Raw genomic sequence first — 20,172 nt, forward strand, 5'->3', positions numbered from 1 at the left:
CCGAATTTTGACGTTTGAAGGTGTTTCGGATGTTTTCCGGTGATCGCGACACAATTAGCTACGAATACCAAATTATGTTTGGATATGGTAATCTCTTGTTTTTCGCGGTTGGAAGCACGTGCAAGGTGAATAAACTGGTCCAGATATCAAGTGGGACCCACATTGAATGATCCCTTGAGTTTTCAAAAAACGATATATGCGATTGCATGATATATACTAACGGATGCGATCATACCAGCACTAATGCACCGGATCCCATCAGAACTCCGCAGTTAAGCGTGCTTGGGCGAGAGTAGTACTAGGATGGGTGACCTCCCGGGAAGTCCTCGTGTTGCATCCCTCCCTCTTTTTTTTTTTTTTTTTTTTGGTTGTTGCGTAAGACTATATATTACAAACATAACGTCGTAACTTTTACATCGTGAGGAACCACGCGACCCATAATACCTTTTCGGAAAGCCCCAAGAGTGTTTCTGGCAAGGCAATGGGTCTTCTTACCATTGGACCATTCCGGAGGCCGAATTTTGACGTTTGAAGGTGTTTCGGATGTTTTCCGGTGATCGCGACACAATTAGCTACGAATACCAAATTATGTTTGGATATGGTAATCTCTTGTTTTTCGCGGTTGGAAGCACGTGCAAGGTGAATAAACTGGTCCAGATATCAAGTGGGACCCACATTGAATGATCCCTTGAGTTTTGAAAAAACGATATATGCGATTGCATGATATATACTAACGGATGCGATCATACCAGCACTAATGCACCGGATCCCATCAGAACTCCGCAGTTAAGCGTGCTTGGGCGAGAGTAGTACTAGGATGGGTGACCTCCCGGGAAGTCCTCGTGTTGCATCCCTCCCTCTTTTTTTTTTTTTTTTTTTTGGTTGTTGCGTAAGACTATATATTACAAACATAACGTCGTAACTTTTACATCGTGAGGAACCACGCGACCCATAATACCTTTTCGGAAAGCCCCAAGAGTGTTTCTGGCAAGCCAATGGGTCTTCGTTCCATTGGACCATTCCGGAGGCCGAATTTTGACGTTTGAAGGTGTTTCGGATGTTTTCCGGTGATCGCGACACAATTAGCTACGAATACCAAATTATGTTTGGATATGGTAATCTCTTGTTTTTCGCGGTTGGAAGCACGTGCAAGGTGAATAAACTGGTCCAGATATCAAGTGGGACCCACATTGAATGATCCCTTGAGTTTTGAAAAAACGATATATGCGATTGCATGATATATACTAACGGATGCGATCATACCAGCACTAATGCACCGGATCCCATCAGAACTCCGCAGTTAAGCGTGCTTGGGCGAGAGTAGTACTAGGATGGGTGACCTCCCGGGAAGTCCTCGTGTTGCATCCCTCCCTCTTTTTTTTTTTTTTTTTTTTGGTTGTTGCGTAAGACTATATATTACAAACATAACGTCGTAACTTTTACATCGTGAGGAACCACGCGACCCATAATACCTTTTCGGAAAGCCCCAAGAGTGTTTCTGGCAAGCCAATGGGTCTTCGTACCATTGGACCATTCCGGAGGCCGAATTTTGACGTTTGAAGGTGTTTCGGATGTTTTCCGGTGATCGCGACACAATTAGCTACGAATACCAAATTATGTTTGGATATGGTAATCTCTTGTTTTTCGCGGTTGGAAGCACGTGCAAGGTGAATAAACTGGTCCAGATATCAAGTGGGACCCACATTGAATGATCCCTTGAGTTTTGAAAAAACGATATATGCGATTGCATGATATATACTAACGGATGCGATCATACCAGCACTAATGCACCGGATCCCATCAGAACTCCGCAGTTAAGCGTGCTTGGGCGAGAGTAGTACTAGGATGGGTGACCTCCCGGGAAGTCCTCGTGTTGCATCCCTCCCTCTTTTTTTTTTTTTTTTTTTTGGTTGTTGCGTAAGACTATATATTACAAACATAACGTCGTAACTTTTACATCGTGAGGAACCACGCGACCCATAATACCTTTTCGGAAAGCCCCAAGAGTGTTTCTGGCAAGCCAATGGGTCTTCGTACCATTGGACCATTCCGGAGGCCGAATTTTGACGTTTGAAGGTGTTTCGGATGTTTTCCGGTGATCGCGACACAATTAGCTACGAATACCAAATTATGTTTGGATATGGTAATCTCTTGTTTTTCGCGGTTGGAAGCACGTGCAAGGTGAATAAACTGGTCCAGATATCAAGTGGGACCCACATTGAATGATCCCTTGAGTTTTGAAAAAACGATATATGCGATTGCATGATATATACTAACGGATGCGATCATACCAGCACTAATGCACCGGATCCCATCAGAACTCCGCAGTTAAGCGTGCTTGGGCGAGAGTAGTACTAGGATGGGTGACCTCCCGGGAAGTCCTCGTGTTGCATCCCTCCCTCTTTTTTTTTTTTTTTTTTTTGGTTGTTGCGTAAGACTATATATTACAAACATAACGTCGTAACTTTTACATCGTGAGGAACCACGCGACCCATAATACCTTTTCGGAAAGCCCCAAGAGTGTTTCTGGCAAGCCAATGGGTCTTCGTTCCATTGGACCATTCCGGAGGCCGAATTTTGACGTTTGAAGGTGTTTCGGATGTTTTCCGGTGATCGCGACACAATTAGCTACGAATACCAAATTATGTTTGGATATGGTAATCTCTTGTTTTTCGCGGTTGGAAGCACGTGCAAGGTGAATAAACTGGTCCAGATATCAAGTGGGACCCACATTGAATGATCCCTTGAGTTTTCAAAAAACGATATATGCGATTGCATGATATATACTAACGGATGCGATCATACCAGCACTAATGCACCGGATCCCATCAGAACTCCGCAGTTAAGCGTGCTTGGGCGAGAGTAGTACTAGGATGGGTGACCTCCCGGGAAGTCCTCGTGTTGCATCCCTCCCTCTTTTTTTTTTTTTTTTTTTTGGTTGTTGCGTAAGACTATATATTACAAACATAACGTCGTAACTTTTACATCGTGAGGAACCACGCGACCCATAATACCTTTTCGGAAAGCCCCAAGAGTGTTTCTGGCAAGGCAATGGGTCTTCTTACCATTGGACCATTCCGGAGGCCGAATTTTGACGTTTGAAGGTGTTTCGGATGTTTTCCGGTGATCGCGACACAATTAGCTACGAATACCAAATTATGTTTGGATATGGTAATCTCTTGTTTTTCGCGGTTGGAAGCACGTGCAAGGTGAATAAACTGGTCCAGATATCAAGTGGGACCCACATTGAATGATCCCTTGAGTTTTGAAAAAACGATATATGCGATTGCATGATATATACTAACGGATGCGATCATACCAGCACTAATGCACCGGATCCCATCAGAACTCCGCAGTTAAGCGTGCTTGGGCGAGAGTAGTACTAGGATGGGTGACCTCCCGGGAAGTCCTCGTGTTGCATCCCTCCCTCTTTTTTTTTTTTTTTTTTTTGGTTGTTGCGTAAGACTATATATTACAAACATAACGTCGTAACTTTTACATCGTGAGGAACCACGCGACCCATAATACCTTTTCGGAAAGCCCCAAGAGTGTTTCTGGCAAGGCAATGGGTCTTCGTACCATTGGACCATTCCGGAGGCCGAATTTTGACGTTTGAAGGTGTTTCGGATGTTTTCCGGTGATCGCGACACAATTAGCTACGAATACCAAATTATGTTTGGATATGGTAATCTCTTGTTTTTCGCGGTTGGAAGCACGTGCAAGGTGAATAAACTGGTCCAGATATCAAGTGGGACCCACATTGAATGATCCCTTGAGTTTTGAAAAAACGATATATGCGATTGCATGATATATACTAACGGATGCGATCATACCAGCACTAATGCACCGGATCCCATCAGAACTCCGTAGTTAAGCGTGCTTGGGCGAGAGTAGTACTAGGATGGGTGACCTCCCGGGAAGTCCTCGTGTTGCATCCCTCCCTCTTTTTTTTTTTTTTTTTTTTGGTTGTTGCGTAAGACTATATATTACAAACATAACGTCGTAACTTTTACATCGTGAGGAACCACGCGACCCATAATACCTTTTCGGAAAGCCCCAAGAGTGTTTCTGGCAAGCCAATGGGTCTTCGTGCCATTGGACCATTCCGGAGGCCGAATTTTGACGTTTGAAGGTGTTTCGGATGTTTTCCGGTGATCGCGACACAATTAGCTACGAATACCAAATTATGTTTGGATATGGTAATCTCTTGTTTTTCGCGGTTGGAAGCACGTGCAAGGTGAATAAACTGGTCCAGATATCAAGTGGGACCCACATTGAATGATCCCTTGAGTTTTGAAAAAACGATATATGCGATTGCATGATATATACTAACGGATGCGATCATACCAGCACTAATGCACCGGATCCCATCAGAACTCCGCAGTTAAGCGTGCTTGGGCGAGAGTAGTACTAGGATGGGTGACCTCCCGGGAAGTTCTCGTGTTGCATCCCTCCCTCTTTTTTTTTTTTTTTTTTTTGGTTGTTGCGTAAGACTATATATTACAAACATAACGTCGTAACTTTTACATCGTGAGGAACCACGCGACCCATAATACCTTTTCGGAAAGCCCCAAGAGTGTTTCTGGCAAGCCAATGGGTCTTTGTACCATTGGACCATTCCGGAGGCCGAATTTTGACGTTTGAAGGTGTTTCGGATGTTTTCCGGTGATCGCGACACAATTAGCTACGAATACCAAATTATGTTTGGATATGGTAATCTCTTGTTTTTCGCGGTTGGAAGCACGTGCAAGGTGAATAAACTGGTCCAGATATCAAGTGGGACCCACATTGAATGATCCCTTGAGTTTTCAAAAAACGATATATGCGATTGCATGATATATACTAACGGATGCGATCATACCAGCACTAATGCACCGGATCCCATCAGAACTCCGCAGTGAAGCGTGCTTGGGCGAGAGTAGTACTAGGATGGGTGACCTCCCGGGAAGTCCTCGTGTTGCATCCCTCCCTCTTTTTTTTTTTTTTTTTTTTGGTTGTTGCGTAAGACTATATATTACAAACATAACGTCGTAACTTTTACATCGTGAGGAACCACGCGACCCATAATACCTTTTCGGAAAGCCCCAAGAGTGTTTCTGGCAAGCCAATGGGTCTTCGTGCCATTGGACCATTCCGGAGGCCGAATTTTGACGTTTGAAGGTGTTTCGGATGTTTTCCGGTGATCGCGACACAATTAGCTACGAATACCAAATTATGTTTGGATATGGTAATCTCTTGTTTTTCGCGGTTGGAAGCACGTGCAAGGTGAATAAACTGGTCCAGATATCAAGTGGGACCCACATTGAATGATCCCTTGAGTTTTGAAAAAACGATATATGCGATTGCATGATATATACTAACGGATGCGATCATTCCAGCACTAATGCACCGGATCCCATCAGAACTCCGCAGTTAAGCGTGCTTGGGCGAGAGTAGTACTAGGATGGGTGACCTCCCGGGAAGTTCTCGTGTTGCATCCCTCCCTCTTTTTTTTTTTTTTTTTTTTGGTTGTTGCGTAAGACTATATATTACAAACATAACGTCGTAACTTTTACATCGTGAGGAACCACGCGACCCATAATACCTTTTCGGAAAGCCCCAAGAGTGTTTCTGGCAAGGCAATGGGTCTTCTTACCATTGGACCATTCCGGAGGCCGAATTTTGACGTTTGAAGGTGTTTCGGATGTTTTCCGGTGATCGCGACACAATTAGCTACGAATACCAAATTATGTTTGGATATGGTAATCTCTTGTTTTTCGCGGTTGGAAGCACGTGCAAGGTGAATAAACTGGTCCAGATATCAAGTGGGACCCACATTGAATGATCCCTTGAGTTTTCAAAAAACGATATATGCGATTGCATGATATATACTAACGGATGCGATCATACCAGCACTAATGCACCGGATCCCATCAGAACTCCGCAGTTAAGCGTGCTTGGGCGAGAGTAGTACTAGGATGGGTGACCTCCCGGGAAGTCCTCGTGTTGCATCCCTCCCTCTTTTTTTTTTTTTTTTTTTTGGTTGTTGCGTAAGACTATATATTACAAACATAACGTCGTAACTTTTACATCGTGAGGAACCACGCGACCCATAATACCTTTTCGGAAAGCCCCAAGAGTGTTTCTGGCAAGGCAATGGGTCTTCGTACCATTGGACCATTCCGGAGGCCGAATTTTGACGTTTGAAGGTGTTTCGGATGTTTTCCGGTGATCGCGACACAATTAGCTACGAATACCAAATTATGTTTGGATATGGTAATCTCTTGTTTTTCGCGGTTGGAAGCACGTGCAAGGTGAATAAACTGGTCCAGATATCAAGTGGGACCCACATTGAATGATCCCTTGAGTTTTGAAAAAACGATATATGCGATTGCATGATATATACTAACGGATGCGATCATACCAGCACTAATGCACCGGATCCCATCAGAACTCCGCAGTGAAGCGTGCTTGGGCGAGAGTAGTACTAGGATGGGTGACCTCCCGGGAAGTCCTCGTGTTGCATCCCTCCCTCTTTTTTTTTTTTTTTTTTTTGGTTGTTGCGTAAGACTATATATTACAAACATAACGTCGTAACTTTTACATCGTGAGGAACCACGCGACCCATAATACCTTTTCGGAAAGCCCCAAGAGTGTTTCTGGCAAGCCAATGGGTCTTCGTGCCATTGGACCATTCCGGAGGCCGAATTTTGACGTTTGAAGGTGTTTCGGATGTTTTCCGGTGATCGCGACACAATTAGCTACGAATACCAAATTATGTTTGGATATGGTAATCTCTTGTTTTTCGCGGTTGGAAGCACGTGCAAGGTGAATAAACTGGTCCAGATATCAAGTGGGACCCACATTGAATGATCCCTTGAGTTTTGAAAAAACGATATATGCGATTGCATGATATATACTAACGGATGCGATCATACCAGCACTAATGCACCGGATCCCATCAGAACTCCGCAGTTAAGCGTGCTTGGGCGAGAGTAGTACTAGGATGGGTGACCTCCCGGGAAGTCCTCGTGTTGCATCCCTCCCTCTTTTTTTTTTTTTTTTTTTTGGTTGTTGCGTAAGACTATATATTACAAACATAACGTCGTAACTTTTACATCGTGAGGAACCACGCGACCCATAATACCTTTTCGGAAAGCCCCAAGAGTGTTTCTGGCAAGCCAATGGGTCTTCGTGCCATTGGACCATTCCGGAGGCCGAATTTTGACGTTTGAAGGTGTTTCGGATGTTTTCCGGTGATCGCGACACAATTAGCTACGAATACCAAATTATGTTTGGATATGGTAATCTCTTGTTTTTCGCGGTTGGAAGCACGTGCAAGGTGAATAAACTGGTCCAGATATCAAGTGGGACCCACATTGAATGATCCCTTGAGTTTTGAAAAAACGATATATGCGATTGCATGATATATACTAACGGATGCGATCATACCAGCACTAATGCACCGGATCCCATCAGAACTCCGCAGTTAAGCGTGCTTGGGCGAGAGTAGTACTAGGATGGGTGACCTCCCGGGAAGTCCTCGTGTTGCATCCCTCCCTCTTTTTTTTTTTTTTTTTTTTGGTTGTTGCGTAAGACTATATATTACAAACATAACGTCGTAACTTTTACATCGTGAGGAACCACGCGACCCATAATACCTTTTCGGAAAGCCCCAAGAGTGTTTCTGGCAAGCCAATGGGTCTTCGTGCCATTGGACCATTCCGGAGGCCGAATTTTGACGTTTGAAGGTGTTTCGGATGTTTTCCGGTGATCGCGACACAATTAGCTACGAATACCAAATTATGTTTGGATATGGTAATCTCTTGTTTTTCGCGGTTGGAAGCACGTGCAAGGTGAATAAACTGGTCCAGATATCAAGTGGGACCCACATTGAATGATCCCTTGAGTTTTGAAAAAACGATATATGCGATTGCATGATATATACTAACGGATGCGATCATACCAGCACTAATGCACCGGATCCCATCAGAACTCCGCAGTTAAGCGTGCTTGGGCGAGAGTAGTACTAGGATGGGTGACCTCCCGGGAAGTCCTCGTGTTGCATCCCTCCCTCTTTTTTTTTTTTTTTTTTTTGGTTGTTGCGTAAGACTATATATTACAAACATAACGTCGTAACTTTTACATCGTGAGGAACCACGCGACCCATAATACCTTTTCGGAAAGCCCCAAGAGTGTTTCTGGCAAGCCAATGGGTCTTCGTACCATTGGACCATTCCGGAGGCCGAATTTTGACGTTTGAAGGTGTTTCGGATGTTTTCCGGTGATCGCGACACAATTAGCTACGAATACCAAATTATGTTTGGATATGGTAATCTCTTGTTTTTCGCGGTTGGAAGCACGTGCAAGGTGAATAAACTGGTCCAGATATCAAGTGGGACCCACATTGAATGATCCCTTGAGTTTTCAAAAAACGATATATGCGATTGCATGATATATACTAACGGATGCGATCATACCAGCACTAATGCACCGGATCCCATCAGAACCCCGCAGTTAAGCGTGCTTGGGCGAGAGTAGTACTAGGATGGGTGACCTCCCGGGAAGTCCTTGTGTTGCATCCCCCCCTCTTTTTTTTTTTTTTTTTTTTGGTTGTTGCGTAAGACTATATATTACAAACATAACGTCGTAACTTTTACATCGTGAGGAACCACGCGACCCATAATACCTTTTCGGAAAGCCCCAAGAGTGTTTCTGGCAAGCCAATGGGTCTTCGTACCATTGGACCATTCCGGAGGCCGAATTTTGACGTTTGAAGGTGTTTCGGATGTTTTCCGGTGATCGCGACACAATTAGCTACGAATACCAAATTATGTTTGGATATGGTAATCTCTTGTTTTTCGCGGTTGGAAGCACGTGCAAGGTGAATAAACTGGTCCAGATATCAAGTGGGACCCACATTGAATGATCCCTTGAGTTTTGAAAAAACGATATATGCGATTGCATGATATATACTAACGGATGCGATCATACCAGCACTAATGCACCGGATCCCATCAGAACTCCGCAGTTAAGCGTGCTTCGGCGAGAGTAGTACTAGGATGGGTGACCTCCCGGGAAGTCCTCGTGTTGCATCCCTCCCTCTTTTTTTTTTTTTTTTTTTTGGTTGTTGCGTAAGACTATATATTACAAACATAACGTCGTAACTTTTACATCGTGAGGAACCACGCGACCCATAATACCTTTTCGGAAAGCCCCAAGAGTGTTTCTGGCAAGCCAATGGGTCTTCGTACCATTGGACCATTCCGGAGGCCGAATTTTGACGTTTGAAGGTGTTTCGGATGTTTTCCGGTGATCGCGACACAATTAGCTACGAATACCAAATTATGTTTGGATATGGTAATCTCTTGTTTTTCGCGGTTGGAAGCACGTGCAAGGTGAATAAACTGGTCCAGATATCAAGTGGGACCCACATTGAATGATCCCTTGAGTTTTGAAAAAACGATATATGCGATTGCATGATATATACTAACGGATGCGATCATACCAGCACTAATGCACCGGATCCCATCAGAACTCCGCAGTTAAGCGTGCTTGGGCGAGAGTAGTACTAGGATGGGTGACCTCCCGGGAAGTCCTCGTGTTGCATCCCTCCCTCTTTTTTTTTTTTTTTTTTTTGGTTGTTGCGTAAGACTATATATTACAAACATAACGTCGTAACTTTTACATCGTGAGGAACCACGCGACCCATAATACCTTTTCGGAAAGCCCCAAGAGTGTTTCTGGCAAGCCAATGGGTCTTCGTGCCATTGGACCATTCCGGAGGCCGAATTTTGACGTTTGAAGGTGTTTCGGATGTTTTCCGGTGATCGCGACACAATTAGCTACGAATACCAAATTATGTTTGGATATGGTAATCTCTTGTTTTTCGCGGTTGGAAGCACGTGCAAGGTGAATAAACTGGTCCAGATATCAAGTGGGACCCACATTGAATGATCCCTTGAGTTTTCAAAAAACGATATATGCGATTGCATGATATATACTAACGGATGTGATCATACCAGCACTAATGCACCGGATCCCATCAGAACTCCGCAGTTAAGCGTGCTTGGGCGAGAGTAGTACTAGGATGGGTGACCTCCCGGGAAGTCCTCGTGTTGCATCCCTCCCTCTTTTTTTTTTTTTTTTTTTTGGTTGTTGCGTAAGACTATATATTACAAACATAACGTCGTAACTTTTACATCGTGAGGAACCACGCGACCCATAATACCTTTTCGGAAAGCCCCAAGAGTGTTTCTGGCAAGGCAATGGGTCTTCTTACCATTGGACCATTCCGGAGGCCGAATTTTGACGTTTGAAGGTGTTTCGGATGTTTTCCGGTGATCGCGACACAATTAGCTACGAATACCAAATTATGTTTGGATATGGTAATCTCTTGTTTTTCGCGGTTGGAAGCACGTGCAAGGTGAATAAACTGGTCCAGATATCAAGTGGGACCCACATTGAATGATCCCTTGAGTTTTCAAAAAACGATATATGCGATTGCATGATATATACTAACGGATGCGATCATACCAGCACTAATGCACCGGATCCCATCAGAACTCCGCAGTTAAGCGTGCTTGGGCGAGAGTAGTACTAGGATGGGTGACCTCCCGGGAAGTCCTCGTGTTGCATCCCTCCCTCTTTTTTTTTTTTTTTTTTTTGGTTGTTGCGTAAGACTATATATTACAAACATAACGTCGTAACTTTTACATCGTGAGGAACCACGCGACCCATAATACCTTTTCGGAAAGCCCCAAGAGTGTTTCTGGCAAGGCAATGGGTCTTCTTACCATTGGACCATTCCGGAGGCCGAATTTTGACGTTTGAAGGTGTTTCGGATGTTTTCCGGTGATCGCGACACAATTAGCTACGAATACCAAATTATGTTTGGATATGGTAATCTCTTGTTTTTCGCGGTTGGAAGCACGTGCAAGGTGAATAAACTGGTCCAGATATCAAGTGGGACCCACATTGAATGATCCCTTGAGTTTTGAAAAAACGATATATGCGATTGCATGATATATACTAACGGATGCGATCATACCAGCACTAATGCACCGGATCCCATCAGAACTCCGCAGTTAAGCGTGCTTCGGCGAGAGTAGTACTAGGATGGGTGACCTCCCGGGAAGTCCTCGTGTTGCATCCCTCCCTCTTTTTTTTTTTTTTTTTTTTGGTTGTTGCGTAAGACTATATATTACAAACATAACGTCGTAACTTTTACATCGTGAGGAACCACGCGACCCATAATACCTTTTCGGAAAGCCCCAAGAGTGTTTCTGGCAAGCCAATGGGTCTTCGTACCATTGGACCATTCCGGAGGCCGAATTTTGACGTTTGAAGGTGTTTCGGATGTTTTCCGGTGATCGCGACACAATTAGCTACGAATACCAAATTATGTTTGGATATGGTAATCTCTTGTTTTTCGCGGTTGGAAGCACGTGCAAGGTGAATAAACTGGTCCAGATATCAAGTGGGACCCACATTGAATGATCCCTTGAGTTTTGAAAAAACGATATATGCGATTGCATGATATATACTAACGGATGCGATCATACCAGCACTAATGCACCGGATCCCATCAGAACTCCGCAGTTAAGCGTGCTTGGGCGAGAGTAGTACTAGGATGGGTGACCTCCCGGGAAGTCCTCGTGTTGCATCCCTCCCTCTTTTTTTTTTTTTTTTTTTTGGTTGTTGCGTAAGACTATATATTACAAACATAACGTCGTAACTTTTACATCGTGAGGAACCACGCGACCCATAATACCTTTTCGGAAAGCCCCAAGAGTGTTTCTGGCAAGCCAATGGGTCTTCGTACCATTGGACCATTCCGGAGGCCGAATTTTGACGTTTGAAGGTGTTTCGGATGTTTTCCGGTGATCGCGACACAATTAGCTACGAATACCAAATTATGTTTGGATATGGTAATCTCTTGTTTTTCGCGGTTGGAAGCACGTGCAAGGTGAATAAACTGGTCCAGATATCAAGTGGGACCCACATTGAATGATCCCTTGAGTTTTCAAAAAACGATATATGCGATTGCATGATATATACTAACGGATGCGATCATACCAGCACTAATGCACCGGATCCCATCAGAACTCCGCAGTTAAGCGTGCTTGGGCGAGAGTAGTACTAGGATGGGTGACCTCCCGGGAAGTCCTCGTGTTGCATCCCTCCCTCTTTTTTTTTTTTTTTTTTTTGGTTGTTGCGTAAGACTATATATTACAAACATAACGTCGTAACTTTTACATCGTGAGGAACCACGCGACCCATAATACCTTTTCGGAAAGCCCCAAGAGTGTTTCTGGCAAGGCAATGGGTCTTCTTACCATTGGACCATTCCGGAGGCCGAATTTTGACGTTTGAAGGTGTTTCGGATGTTTTCCGGTGATCGCGACACAATTAGCTACGAATACCAAATTATGTTTGGATATGGTAATCTCTTGTTTTTCGCGGTTGGAAGCACGTGCAAGGTGAATAAACTGGTCCAGATATCAAGTGGGACCCACATTGAATGATCCCTTGAGTTTTGAAAAAACGATATATGCGATTGCATGATATATACTAACGGATGCGATCATACCAGCACTAATGCACCGGATCCCATCAGAACGCCGCAGTTAAGCGTGCTTGGGCGAGAGTAGTACTAGGATGGGTGACCTCCCGGGAAGTCCTCGTGTTGCATCCCTCCCTCTTTTTTTTTTTTTTTTTTTTGGTTGTTGCGTAAGACTATATATTACAAACATAACGTCGTAACTTTTACATCGTGAGGAACCACGCGACCCATAATACCTTTTCGGAAAGCCCCAAGAGTGTTTCTGGCAAGGCAATGGGTCTTCTTACCATTGGACCATTCCGGAGGCCGAATTTTGACGTTTGAAGGTGTTTCGGATGTTTTCCGGTGATCGCGACACAATTAGCTACGAATACCAAATTATGTTTGGATATGGTAATCTCTTGTTTTTCGCGGTTGGAAGCACGTGCAAGGTGAATAAACTGGTCCAGATATCAAGTGGGACCCACATTGAATGATCCCTTGAGTTTTCAAAAAACGATATATGCGGTTGCATGATATATACTAACGGATGCGATCATACCAGCACTAATGCACCGGATCCCATCAGAACTCCGCAGTTAAGCGTGCTTGGGCGAGAGTAGTACTAGGATGGGTGACCTCCCGGGAAGTCCTCGTGTTGCATCCCTCCCTCTTTTTTTTTTTTTTTTTTTTGGTTGTTGCGTAAGACTATATATTACAAACATAACGTCGTAACTTTTACATCGTGAGGAACCACGCGACCCATAATACCTTTTCGGAAAGCCCCAAGAGTGTTTCTGGCAAGGCAATGGGTCTTCTTACCATTGGACCATTCCGGAGGCCGAATTTTGACGTTTGAAGGTGTTTCGGATGTTTTCCGGTGATCGCGACACAATTAGCTACGAATACCAAATTATGTTTGGATATGGTAATCTCTTGTTTTTCGCGGTTGGAAGCACGTGCAAGGTGAATAAACTGGTCCAGATATCAAGTGGGACCCACATTGAATGATCCCTTGAGTTTTGAAAAAACGATATATGCGATTGCATGATATATACTAACGGATGCGATCATACCAGCACTAATGCACCGGATCCCATCAGAACTCCGCAGTTAAGCGTGCTTCGGCGAGAGTAGTACTAGGATGGGTGACCTCCCGGGAAGTCCTCGTGTTGCATCCCTCCCTCTTTTTTTTTTTTTTTTTTTTGGTTGTTGCGTAAGACTATATATTACAAACATAACGTCGTAACTTTTACATCGTGAGGAACCACGCGACCCATAATACCTTTTCGGAAAGCCCCAAGAGTGTTTCTGGCAAGCCAATGGGTCTTCGTACCATTGGACCATTCCGGAGGCCGAATTTTGACGTTTGAAGGTGTTTCGGATGTTTTCCGGTGATCGCGACACAATTAGCTACGAATACCAAATTATGTTTGGATATGGTAATCTCTTGTTTTTCGCGGTTGGAAGCACGTGCAAGGTGAATAAACTGGTCCAGATATCAAGTGGGACCCACATTGAATGATCCCTTGAGTTTTGAAAAAACGATATATGCGATTGCATGATATATACTAACGGATGCGATCATACCAGCACTAATGCACCGGATCCCATCAGAACTCCGCAGTTAAGCGTGCTTGGGCGAGAGTAGTACTAGGATGGGTGACCTCCCGGGAAGTCCTCGTGTTGCATCCCTCCCTCTTTTTTTTTTTTTTTTTTTTGGTTGTTGCGTAAGACTATATATTACAAACATAACGTCGTAACTTTTACATCGTGAGGAACCACGCGACCCATAATACCTTTTCGGAAAGCCCCAAGAGTGTTTCTGGCAAGCCAATGGGTCTTCGTACCATTGGACCATTCCGGAGGCCGAATTTTGACGTTTGAAGGTGTTTCGGATGTTTTCCGGTGATCGCGACACAATTAGCTACGAATACCAAATTATGTTTGGATATGGTAATCTCTTGTTTTTCGCGGTTGGAAGCACGTGCAAGGTGAATAAACTGGTCCAGATATCAAGTGGGACCCACATTGAATGATCCCTTGAGTTTTCAAAAAACGATATATGCGATTGCATGATATATACTAACGGATGCGATCATACCAGCACTAATGCACCGGATCCCATCAGAACTCCGCAGTTAAGCGCGCTTGGGCGAGAGTAGCACTAGGATGGGTGACCTCCCGGGAAGTCCTCGTGTTGCATCCCTCCCTCTTTTTTTTTTTTTTTTTTTTGGTTGTTGCGTAAGACTATATATTACAAACATAACGTCGTAACTTTTACATCGTGAGGAACCACGCGACCCATAATACCTTTTCGGAAAGCCCCAAGAGTGTTTCTGGCAAGGCAATGGGTCTTCTTACCATTGGACCATTCCGGAGGCCGAATTTTGACGTTTGAAGGTGTTTCGGATGTTTTCCGGTGATCGCGACACAATTAGCTACGAATACCAAATTATGTTTGGATATGGTAATCTCTTGTTTTTCGCGGTTGGAAGCACGTGCAAGGTGAATAAACTGGTCCAGATATCAAGTGGGACCCACATTGAATGATCCCTTGAGTTTTGAAAAAACGATATATGCGATTGCATGATATATACTAACAGATGCGATCATACTAGCACTAATGCACCGGATCCCATCAGAACTCCGCAGTTAAGCGTGCTTGGGCGAGAGTAGTACTAGGATGGGTGACCTCCCGGGAAGTCCTCGTGTTGCATCCCTCCCTCTTTTTTTTTTTTTTTTTTTTGGTTGTTGCGTAAGACTATATATTACAAACATAACGTCGTAACTTTTACATCGTGAGGAACCACGCGACCCATAATACCTTTTCGGAAAGCCCCAAGAGTGTTTCTGGCAAGGCAATGGGTCTTCTTACCATTGGACCATTCCGGAGGCCGAATTTTGACGTTTGAAGGTGTTTCGGATGTTTTCCGGTGATCGCGACACAATTAGCTACGAATACCAAATTATGTTTGGATATGGTAATCTCTTGTTTTTCGCGGTTGGAAGCACGTGCAAGGTGAATAAACTGGTCCAGATATCAAGTGGGACCCACATTGAATGATCCCTTGAGTTTTGAAAAAACGATATATGCGATTGCATGATATATACTAACAGATGCGATCATACCAGCACTAATGCACCGGATCCCATCAGAACTCCGCAGTTAAGCGTGCTTGGGCGAGAGTAGTACTAGGATGGGTGACCTCCCGGGAAGTCCTCGTGTTGCATCCCTCCCTCTTTTTTTTTTTTTTTTTTTTGGTTGTTGCGTAAGACTATATATTACAAACATAACGTCGTAACTTTTACATCGTGAGGAACCACGCGACCCATAATACCTTTTCGGAAAGCCCCAAGAGTGTTTCTGGCAAGCCAATGGGTCTTCGTACCATTGGACCATTCCGGAGGCCGAATTTTGACGTTTGAAGGTGTTTCGGATGTTTTCCGGTGATCGCGACACAATTAGCTACGAATACCAAATTATGTTTGGATATGGTAATCTCTTGTTTTTCGCGGTTGGAAGCACGTGCAAGGTGAATAAACTGGTCCAGATATCAAGTGGGACCCACATTGAATGATCCCTTGAGTTTTGAAAAAACGATATATGCGATTGCATGATATATACTAACGGATGCGATCATACCAGCACTAATGCACCGGATCCCATCAGAACTCCGCAGTTAAGCGTGCTTGGGCGAGAGTAGTACTAGGATGGGTGACCTCCCGGGAAGTCCTCGTGTTGCATCCCTCCCTCTTTTTTTTTTTTTTTTTTTTGGTTGTTGCGTAAGACTATATATTACAAACATAACGTCGTAACTTTTACATCGTGAGGAACCACGCGACCCATAATACCTTTTCGGAAAGCCCCAAGAGTGTTTCTGGCAAGCCAATGGGTCTTCGTACCATTGGACCATTCCGGAGGCCGAATTTTGACGTTTGAAGGTGTTTCGGATGTTTTCCGGTGATCGCGACACAATTAGCTACGAATACCAAATTATGTTTGGATATGGTAATCTCTTGTTTTTCGCGGTTGGAAGCACGTGCAAGGTGAATAAACTGGTCCAGATATCAAGTGGGACCCACATTGAATGATCCCTTGAGTTTTCAAAAAACGATATATGCGATTGCATGATATATACTAACGGATGCGATCATACCAGCACTAATGCACCGGATCCCATCAGAACTCCGCAGTTAAGCGTGCTTGGGCGAGAGTAGTACTAGGATGGGTGACCTCCCGGGAAGTCCTCGTGTTGCATCCCTCCCTCTTTTTTTTTTTTTTTTTTTTGGTTGTTGCGTAAGACTATATATTACAAACATAACGTCGTAACTTTTACATCGTGAGGAACCACGCGACCCATAATACCTTTTCGGAAAGCCCCAAGAGTGTTTCTGGCAAGGCAATGGGTCTTCTTACCATTGGACCATTCCGGAGGCCGAATTTTGACGTTTGAAGGTGTTTCGGATGTTTTCCGGTGATCGCGACACAATTAGCTACGAATACCAAATTATGTTTGGATATGGTAATCTCTTGTTTTTCGCGGTTGGAAGCACGTGCAAGGTGAATAAACTGGTCCAGATATCAAGTGGGACCCACATTGAATGATCCCTTGAGTTTTGAAAAAACGATATATGCGATTGCATGATATATACTAACGGATGCGATCATACCAGCACTAATGCACCGGATCCCATCAGAACTCCGCAGTTAAGCGTGCTTGGGCGAGAGTAGTACTAGGATGGGTGACCTCCCGGGAAGTCCTCGTGTTGCATCCCTCCCTCTTTTTTTTTTTTTTTTTTTTGGTTGTTGCGTAAGACTATATATTACAAACATAACGTCGTAACTTTTACATCGTGAGGAACCACGCGACCCATAATACCTTTTCGGAAAGCCCCAAGAGTGTTTCTGGCAAGGCAATGGGTCTTCTTACCATTGGACCATTCCGGAGGCCGAATTTTGACGTTTGAAGGTGTTTCGGATGTTTTCCGGTGATCGCGACACAATTAGCTACGAATACCAAATTATGTTTGGATATGGTAATCTCTTGTTTTTCGCGGTTGGAAGCACGTGCAAGGTGAATAAACTGGTCCAGATATCAAGTGGGACCCACATTGAATGATCCCTTGAGTTTTGAAAAAACGATATATGCGATTGCATGATATATACTAACGGATGCGATCATACCAGCACTAATGCACCGGATCCCATCAGAACTCCGCAGTCAAGCGTGCTTGGGCGAGAGTAGTACTAGGATGGGTGACCTCCCGGGAAGTCCTCGTGTTGCATCCCTCCCTCTTTTTTTTTTTTTTTTTTTTGGTTGTTGCGTAAGACTATATATTACAAACATAACGTCGTAACTTTTACATCGTGAGGAACCACGCGACCCATAATACCTTTTCGGAAAGCCCCAAGAGTGTTTCTGGCAAGGCAATGGGTCTTCTTACCATTGGACCATTCCGGAGGCCGAATTTTGACGTTTGAAGGTGTTTCGGATGTTTTCCGGTGATCGCGACACAATTAGCTACGAATACCAAATTATGTTTGGATATGGTAATCTCTTGTTTTTCGCGGTTGGAAGCACGTGCAAGGTGAATAAACTGGTCCAGATATCAAGTGGGACCCACATTGAATGATCCCTTGAGTTTTGAAAAAACGATATATGCGATTGCATGATATATACTAACGGATGCGATCATACCAGCACTAATGCACCGGATCCCATCAGAACTCCGCAGTTAAGCGTGCTTGGGCGAGAGTAGTACTAGGATGGGTGACCTCCCGGGAAGTCCTCGTGTTGCATCCCTCCCTCTTTTTTTTTTTTTTTTTTTTGGTTGTTGCGTAAGACTATATATTACAAACATAACGTCGTAACTTTTACATCGTGAGGAACCACGCGACCCATAATACCTTTTCGGAAAGCCCCAAGAGTGTTTCTGGCAAGCCAATGGGTCTTCGTACCATTGGACCATTCCGGAGGCCGAATTTTGACGTTTGAAGGTGTTTCGGATGTTTTCCGGTGATCGCGACACAATTAGCTACGAATACCAAATTATGTTTGGATATGGTAATCTCTTGTTTTTCGCGGTTGGAAGCACGTGCAAGGTGAATAAACTGGTCCAGATATCAAGTGGGACCCACATTGAATGATCCCTTGAGTTTTCAAAAAACGATATATGCGATTGCATGATATATACTAACGGATGCGATCATACCAGCACTAATGCACCGGATCCCATCAGAACTCCGCAGTTAAGCGTGCTTGGGCGAGAGTAGTACTAGGATGGGTGACCTCCCGGGAAGTCCTCGTGTTGCATCCCTCCCTCTTTTTTTTTTTTTTTTTTTTGGTTGTTGCGTAAGACTATATATTACAAACATAACGTCGTAACTTTTACATCGTGAGGAACCACGCGACCCATAATACCTTTTCGGAAAGCCCCAAGAGTGTTTCTGGCAAGGCAATGGGTCTTCTTACCATTGGACCATTCCGGAGGCCGAATTTTGACGTTTGAAGGTGTTTCGGATGTTTTCCGGTGATCGCGACACAATTAGCTACGAATACCAAATTATGTTTGGATATGGTAATCTCTTGTTTTTCGCGGTTGGAAGCACGTGCAAGGTGAATAAACTGGTCCAGATATCAAGTGGGACCCACATTGAATGATCCCTTGAGTTTTGAAAAAACGATATATGCGATTGCATGATATATACTAACGGATGCGATCATACCAGCACTAATGCACCGGATCCCATCAGAACTCCGCAGTTAAGCGTGCTTGGGCGAGAGTAGTACTAGGATGGGTGACCTCCCGGGAAGTCCTCGTGTTGCATCCCTCCCTCTTTTTTTTTTTTTTTTTTTTGGTTGTTGCGTAAGACTATATATTACAAACATAACGTCGTAACTTTTACATCGTGAGGAACCACGCGACCCATAATACCTTTTCGGAAAGCCCCAAGAGTGTTTCTGGCAAGCCAATGGGTCTTCGTACCATTGGACCATTCCGGAGGCCGAATTTTGACGTTTGAAGGTGTTTCGGATGTTTTCCGGTGATCGCGACACAATTAGCTACGAATACCAAATTATGTTTGGATATGGTAATCTCTTGTTTTTCGCGGTTGGAAGCACGTGCAAGGTGAATAAACTGGTCCAGATATCAAGTGGGACCCACATTGAATGATCCCTTGAGTTTTCAAAAAACGATATATGCGATTGCATGATATATACTAACGGATGCGATCATACCAGCACTAATGCACCGGATCCCATCAGAACTCCGCAGTTAAGCGTGCTTGGGCGAGAGTAGTACTAGGATGGGTGACCTCCCGGGAAGTCCTCGTGTTGCATCCCTCCCTCTTTTTTTTTTTTTTTTTTTTGGTTGTTGCGTAAGACTATATATTACAAACATAACGTCGTAACTTTTACATCGTGAGGAACCACGCGACCCATAATACCTTTTCGGAAAGCCCCAAGAGTGTTTCTGGCAAGGCAATGGGTCTTCTTACCATTGGACCATTCCGGAGGCCGAATTTTGACGTTTGAAGGTGTTTCGGATGTTTTCCGGTGATCGCGACACAATTAGCTACGAATACCAAATTATGTTTGGATATGGTAATCTCTTGTTTTTCGCGGTTGGAAGCACGTGCAAGG

The 20,172-nt window shown here is 44.1% G+C and overlaps 39 non-coding genes across 39 annotated transcripts; all 39 read left to right on the top strand.

Moving 5' to 3' along the window:
* The first annotated feature begins 221 nt into the window (after positions 1 to 221).
* On the top strand, positions 222 to 340 carry LOC147937083 (5S ribosomal RNA). The gene has a single exon (XR_015569956.1). It is a non-coding gene; the product is annotated as a 5S ribosomal RNA (ribosomal RNA).
* A 395-nt stretch (positions 341 to 735) lies between these two features.
* On the top strand, positions 736 to 854 carry LOC147937084 (5S ribosomal RNA). Its single transcript, XR_015569957.1, has one exon. It is a non-coding gene; the product is annotated as a 5S ribosomal RNA (ribosomal RNA).
* A 395-nt stretch (positions 855 to 1,249) lies between these two features.
* LOC147937085 (5S ribosomal RNA) lies at positions 1,250 to 1,368 on the top strand. Its single transcript, XR_015569958.1, has one exon. It is a non-coding gene; the product is annotated as a 5S ribosomal RNA (ribosomal RNA).
* A 395-nt stretch (positions 1,369 to 1,763) lies between these two features.
* Positions 1,764 to 1,882, top strand: LOC147937086 (5S ribosomal RNA). The gene has a single exon (XR_015569959.1). It is a non-coding gene; the product is annotated as a 5S ribosomal RNA (ribosomal RNA).
* Positions 1,883 to 2,277: 395 nt separating this feature from the next.
* LOC147937087 (5S ribosomal RNA) lies at positions 2,278 to 2,396 on the top strand. The gene has a single exon (XR_015569960.1). It is a non-coding gene; the product is annotated as a 5S ribosomal RNA (ribosomal RNA).
* A 395-nt stretch (positions 2,397 to 2,791) lies between these two features.
* On the top strand, positions 2,792 to 2,910 carry LOC147937088 (5S ribosomal RNA). The gene has a single exon (XR_015569961.1). It is a non-coding gene; the product is annotated as a 5S ribosomal RNA (ribosomal RNA).
* Positions 2,911 to 3,305: 395 nt separating this feature from the next.
* Positions 3,306 to 3,424, top strand: LOC147937089 (5S ribosomal RNA). The gene has a single exon (XR_015569962.1). It is a non-coding gene; the product is annotated as a 5S ribosomal RNA (ribosomal RNA).
* A 395-nt stretch (positions 3,425 to 3,819) lies between these two features.
* On the top strand, positions 3,820 to 3,938 carry LOC147937090 (5S ribosomal RNA). The gene has a single exon (XR_015570016.1). It is a non-coding gene; the product is annotated as a 5S ribosomal RNA (ribosomal RNA).
* Positions 3,939 to 4,333: 395 nt separating this feature from the next.
* Positions 4,334 to 4,452, top strand: LOC147937091 (5S ribosomal RNA). The gene has a single exon (XR_015569941.1). It is a non-coding gene; the product is annotated as a 5S ribosomal RNA (ribosomal RNA).
* Positions 4,453 to 4,847: 395 nt separating this feature from the next.
* LOC147937092 (5S ribosomal RNA) lies at positions 4,848 to 4,966 on the top strand. Its single transcript, XR_015570041.1, has one exon. It is a non-coding gene; the product is annotated as a 5S ribosomal RNA (ribosomal RNA).
* A 395-nt stretch (positions 4,967 to 5,361) lies between these two features.
* Positions 5,362 to 5,480, top strand: LOC147937093 (5S ribosomal RNA). The gene has a single exon (XR_015570035.1). It is a non-coding gene; the product is annotated as a 5S ribosomal RNA (ribosomal RNA).
* Positions 5,481 to 5,875: 395 nt separating this feature from the next.
* LOC147937094 (5S ribosomal RNA) lies at positions 5,876 to 5,994 on the top strand. Its single transcript, XR_015569964.1, has one exon. It is a non-coding gene; the product is annotated as a 5S ribosomal RNA (ribosomal RNA).
* A 395-nt stretch (positions 5,995 to 6,389) lies between these two features.
* LOC147937095 (5S ribosomal RNA) lies at positions 6,390 to 6,508 on the top strand. The gene has a single exon (XR_015570043.1). It is a non-coding gene; the product is annotated as a 5S ribosomal RNA (ribosomal RNA).
* Positions 6,509 to 6,903: 395 nt separating this feature from the next.
* Positions 6,904 to 7,022, top strand: LOC147937096 (5S ribosomal RNA). The gene has a single exon (XR_015569965.1). It is a non-coding gene; the product is annotated as a 5S ribosomal RNA (ribosomal RNA).
* Positions 7,023 to 7,417: 395 nt separating this feature from the next.
* LOC147937097 (5S ribosomal RNA) lies at positions 7,418 to 7,536 on the top strand. The gene has a single exon (XR_015569966.1). It is a non-coding gene; the product is annotated as a 5S ribosomal RNA (ribosomal RNA).
* A 395-nt stretch (positions 7,537 to 7,931) lies between these two features.
* On the top strand, positions 7,932 to 8,050 carry LOC147937098 (5S ribosomal RNA). The gene has a single exon (XR_015569967.1). It is a non-coding gene; the product is annotated as a 5S ribosomal RNA (ribosomal RNA).
* A 395-nt stretch (positions 8,051 to 8,445) lies between these two features.
* On the top strand, positions 8,446 to 8,564 carry LOC147937099 (5S ribosomal RNA). Its single transcript, XR_015569572.1, has one exon. It is a non-coding gene; the product is annotated as a 5S ribosomal RNA (ribosomal RNA).
* A 395-nt stretch (positions 8,565 to 8,959) lies between these two features.
* Positions 8,960 to 9,078, top strand: LOC147937100 (5S ribosomal RNA). Its single transcript, XR_015569566.1, has one exon. It is a non-coding gene; the product is annotated as a 5S ribosomal RNA (ribosomal RNA).
* A 395-nt stretch (positions 9,079 to 9,473) lies between these two features.
* On the top strand, positions 9,474 to 9,592 carry LOC147937101 (5S ribosomal RNA). Its single transcript, XR_015569968.1, has one exon. It is a non-coding gene; the product is annotated as a 5S ribosomal RNA (ribosomal RNA).
* Positions 9,593 to 9,987: 395 nt separating this feature from the next.
* Positions 9,988 to 10,106, top strand: LOC147937102 (5S ribosomal RNA). The gene has a single exon (XR_015570032.1). It is a non-coding gene; the product is annotated as a 5S ribosomal RNA (ribosomal RNA).
* Positions 10,107 to 10,501: 395 nt separating this feature from the next.
* On the top strand, positions 10,502 to 10,620 carry LOC147937103 (5S ribosomal RNA). The gene has a single exon (XR_015569969.1). It is a non-coding gene; the product is annotated as a 5S ribosomal RNA (ribosomal RNA).
* Positions 10,621 to 11,015: 395 nt separating this feature from the next.
* Positions 11,016 to 11,134, top strand: LOC147937104 (5S ribosomal RNA). The gene has a single exon (XR_015569567.1). It is a non-coding gene; the product is annotated as a 5S ribosomal RNA (ribosomal RNA).
* Positions 11,135 to 11,529: 395 nt separating this feature from the next.
* LOC147937105 (5S ribosomal RNA) lies at positions 11,530 to 11,648 on the top strand. Its single transcript, XR_015569970.1, has one exon. It is a non-coding gene; the product is annotated as a 5S ribosomal RNA (ribosomal RNA).
* A 395-nt stretch (positions 11,649 to 12,043) lies between these two features.
* On the top strand, positions 12,044 to 12,162 carry LOC147937106 (5S ribosomal RNA). The gene has a single exon (XR_015569971.1). It is a non-coding gene; the product is annotated as a 5S ribosomal RNA (ribosomal RNA).
* A 395-nt stretch (positions 12,163 to 12,557) lies between these two features.
* On the top strand, positions 12,558 to 12,676 carry LOC147937107 (5S ribosomal RNA). The gene has a single exon (XR_015569544.1). It is a non-coding gene; the product is annotated as a 5S ribosomal RNA (ribosomal RNA).
* A 395-nt stretch (positions 12,677 to 13,071) lies between these two features.
* Positions 13,072 to 13,190, top strand: LOC147937108 (5S ribosomal RNA). Its single transcript, XR_015569972.1, has one exon. It is a non-coding gene; the product is annotated as a 5S ribosomal RNA (ribosomal RNA).
* A 395-nt stretch (positions 13,191 to 13,585) lies between these two features.
* On the top strand, positions 13,586 to 13,704 carry LOC147937109 (5S ribosomal RNA). Its single transcript, XR_015569568.1, has one exon. It is a non-coding gene; the product is annotated as a 5S ribosomal RNA (ribosomal RNA).
* Positions 13,705 to 14,099: 395 nt separating this feature from the next.
* Positions 14,100 to 14,218, top strand: LOC147937110 (5S ribosomal RNA). The gene has a single exon (XR_015569973.1). It is a non-coding gene; the product is annotated as a 5S ribosomal RNA (ribosomal RNA).
* A 395-nt stretch (positions 14,219 to 14,613) lies between these two features.
* Positions 14,614 to 14,732, top strand: LOC147937111 (5S ribosomal RNA). Its single transcript, XR_015569624.1, has one exon. It is a non-coding gene; the product is annotated as a 5S ribosomal RNA (ribosomal RNA).
* Positions 14,733 to 15,127: 395 nt separating this feature from the next.
* Positions 15,128 to 15,246, top strand: LOC147937112 (5S ribosomal RNA). Its single transcript, XR_015569549.1, has one exon. It is a non-coding gene; the product is annotated as a 5S ribosomal RNA (ribosomal RNA).
* A 395-nt stretch (positions 15,247 to 15,641) lies between these two features.
* On the top strand, positions 15,642 to 15,760 carry LOC147937113 (5S ribosomal RNA). The gene has a single exon (XR_015569363.1). It is a non-coding gene; the product is annotated as a 5S ribosomal RNA (ribosomal RNA).
* Positions 15,761 to 16,155: 395 nt separating this feature from the next.
* On the top strand, positions 16,156 to 16,274 carry LOC147937114 (5S ribosomal RNA). The gene has a single exon (XR_015569975.1). It is a non-coding gene; the product is annotated as a 5S ribosomal RNA (ribosomal RNA).
* A 395-nt stretch (positions 16,275 to 16,669) lies between these two features.
* LOC147937115 (5S ribosomal RNA) lies at positions 16,670 to 16,788 on the top strand. The gene has a single exon (XR_015569976.1). It is a non-coding gene; the product is annotated as a 5S ribosomal RNA (ribosomal RNA).
* A 395-nt stretch (positions 16,789 to 17,183) lies between these two features.
* LOC147937116 (5S ribosomal RNA) lies at positions 17,184 to 17,302 on the top strand. Its single transcript, XR_015569977.1, has one exon. It is a non-coding gene; the product is annotated as a 5S ribosomal RNA (ribosomal RNA).
* Positions 17,303 to 17,697: 395 nt separating this feature from the next.
* Positions 17,698 to 17,816, top strand: LOC147937117 (5S ribosomal RNA). The gene has a single exon (XR_015569336.1). It is a non-coding gene; the product is annotated as a 5S ribosomal RNA (ribosomal RNA).
* A 395-nt stretch (positions 17,817 to 18,211) lies between these two features.
* Positions 18,212 to 18,330, top strand: LOC147937118 (5S ribosomal RNA). Its single transcript, XR_015569978.1, has one exon. It is a non-coding gene; the product is annotated as a 5S ribosomal RNA (ribosomal RNA).
* A 395-nt stretch (positions 18,331 to 18,725) lies between these two features.
* LOC147937119 (5S ribosomal RNA) lies at positions 18,726 to 18,844 on the top strand. Its single transcript, XR_015569979.1, has one exon. It is a non-coding gene; the product is annotated as a 5S ribosomal RNA (ribosomal RNA).
* A 395-nt stretch (positions 18,845 to 19,239) lies between these two features.
* On the top strand, positions 19,240 to 19,358 carry LOC147937120 (5S ribosomal RNA). Its single transcript, XR_015569980.1, has one exon. It is a non-coding gene; the product is annotated as a 5S ribosomal RNA (ribosomal RNA).
* A 395-nt stretch (positions 19,359 to 19,753) lies between these two features.
* On the top strand, positions 19,754 to 19,872 carry LOC147937121 (5S ribosomal RNA). The gene has a single exon (XR_015569981.1). It is a non-coding gene; the product is annotated as a 5S ribosomal RNA (ribosomal RNA).
* Positions 19,873 to 20,172: the final 300 nt, after the last annotated feature.

The sequence above is a fragment of the Camelina sativa genome, chromosome 10 (assembly GCF_030686135.1).
Source record: "Camelina sativa cultivar CO46 ecotype springtype chromosome 10, ASM3068613v1".
In the NCBI taxonomy this organism is placed as follows: Eukaryota; Viridiplantae; Streptophyta; class Magnoliopsida; order Brassicales; family Brassicaceae; genus Camelina; species Camelina sativa.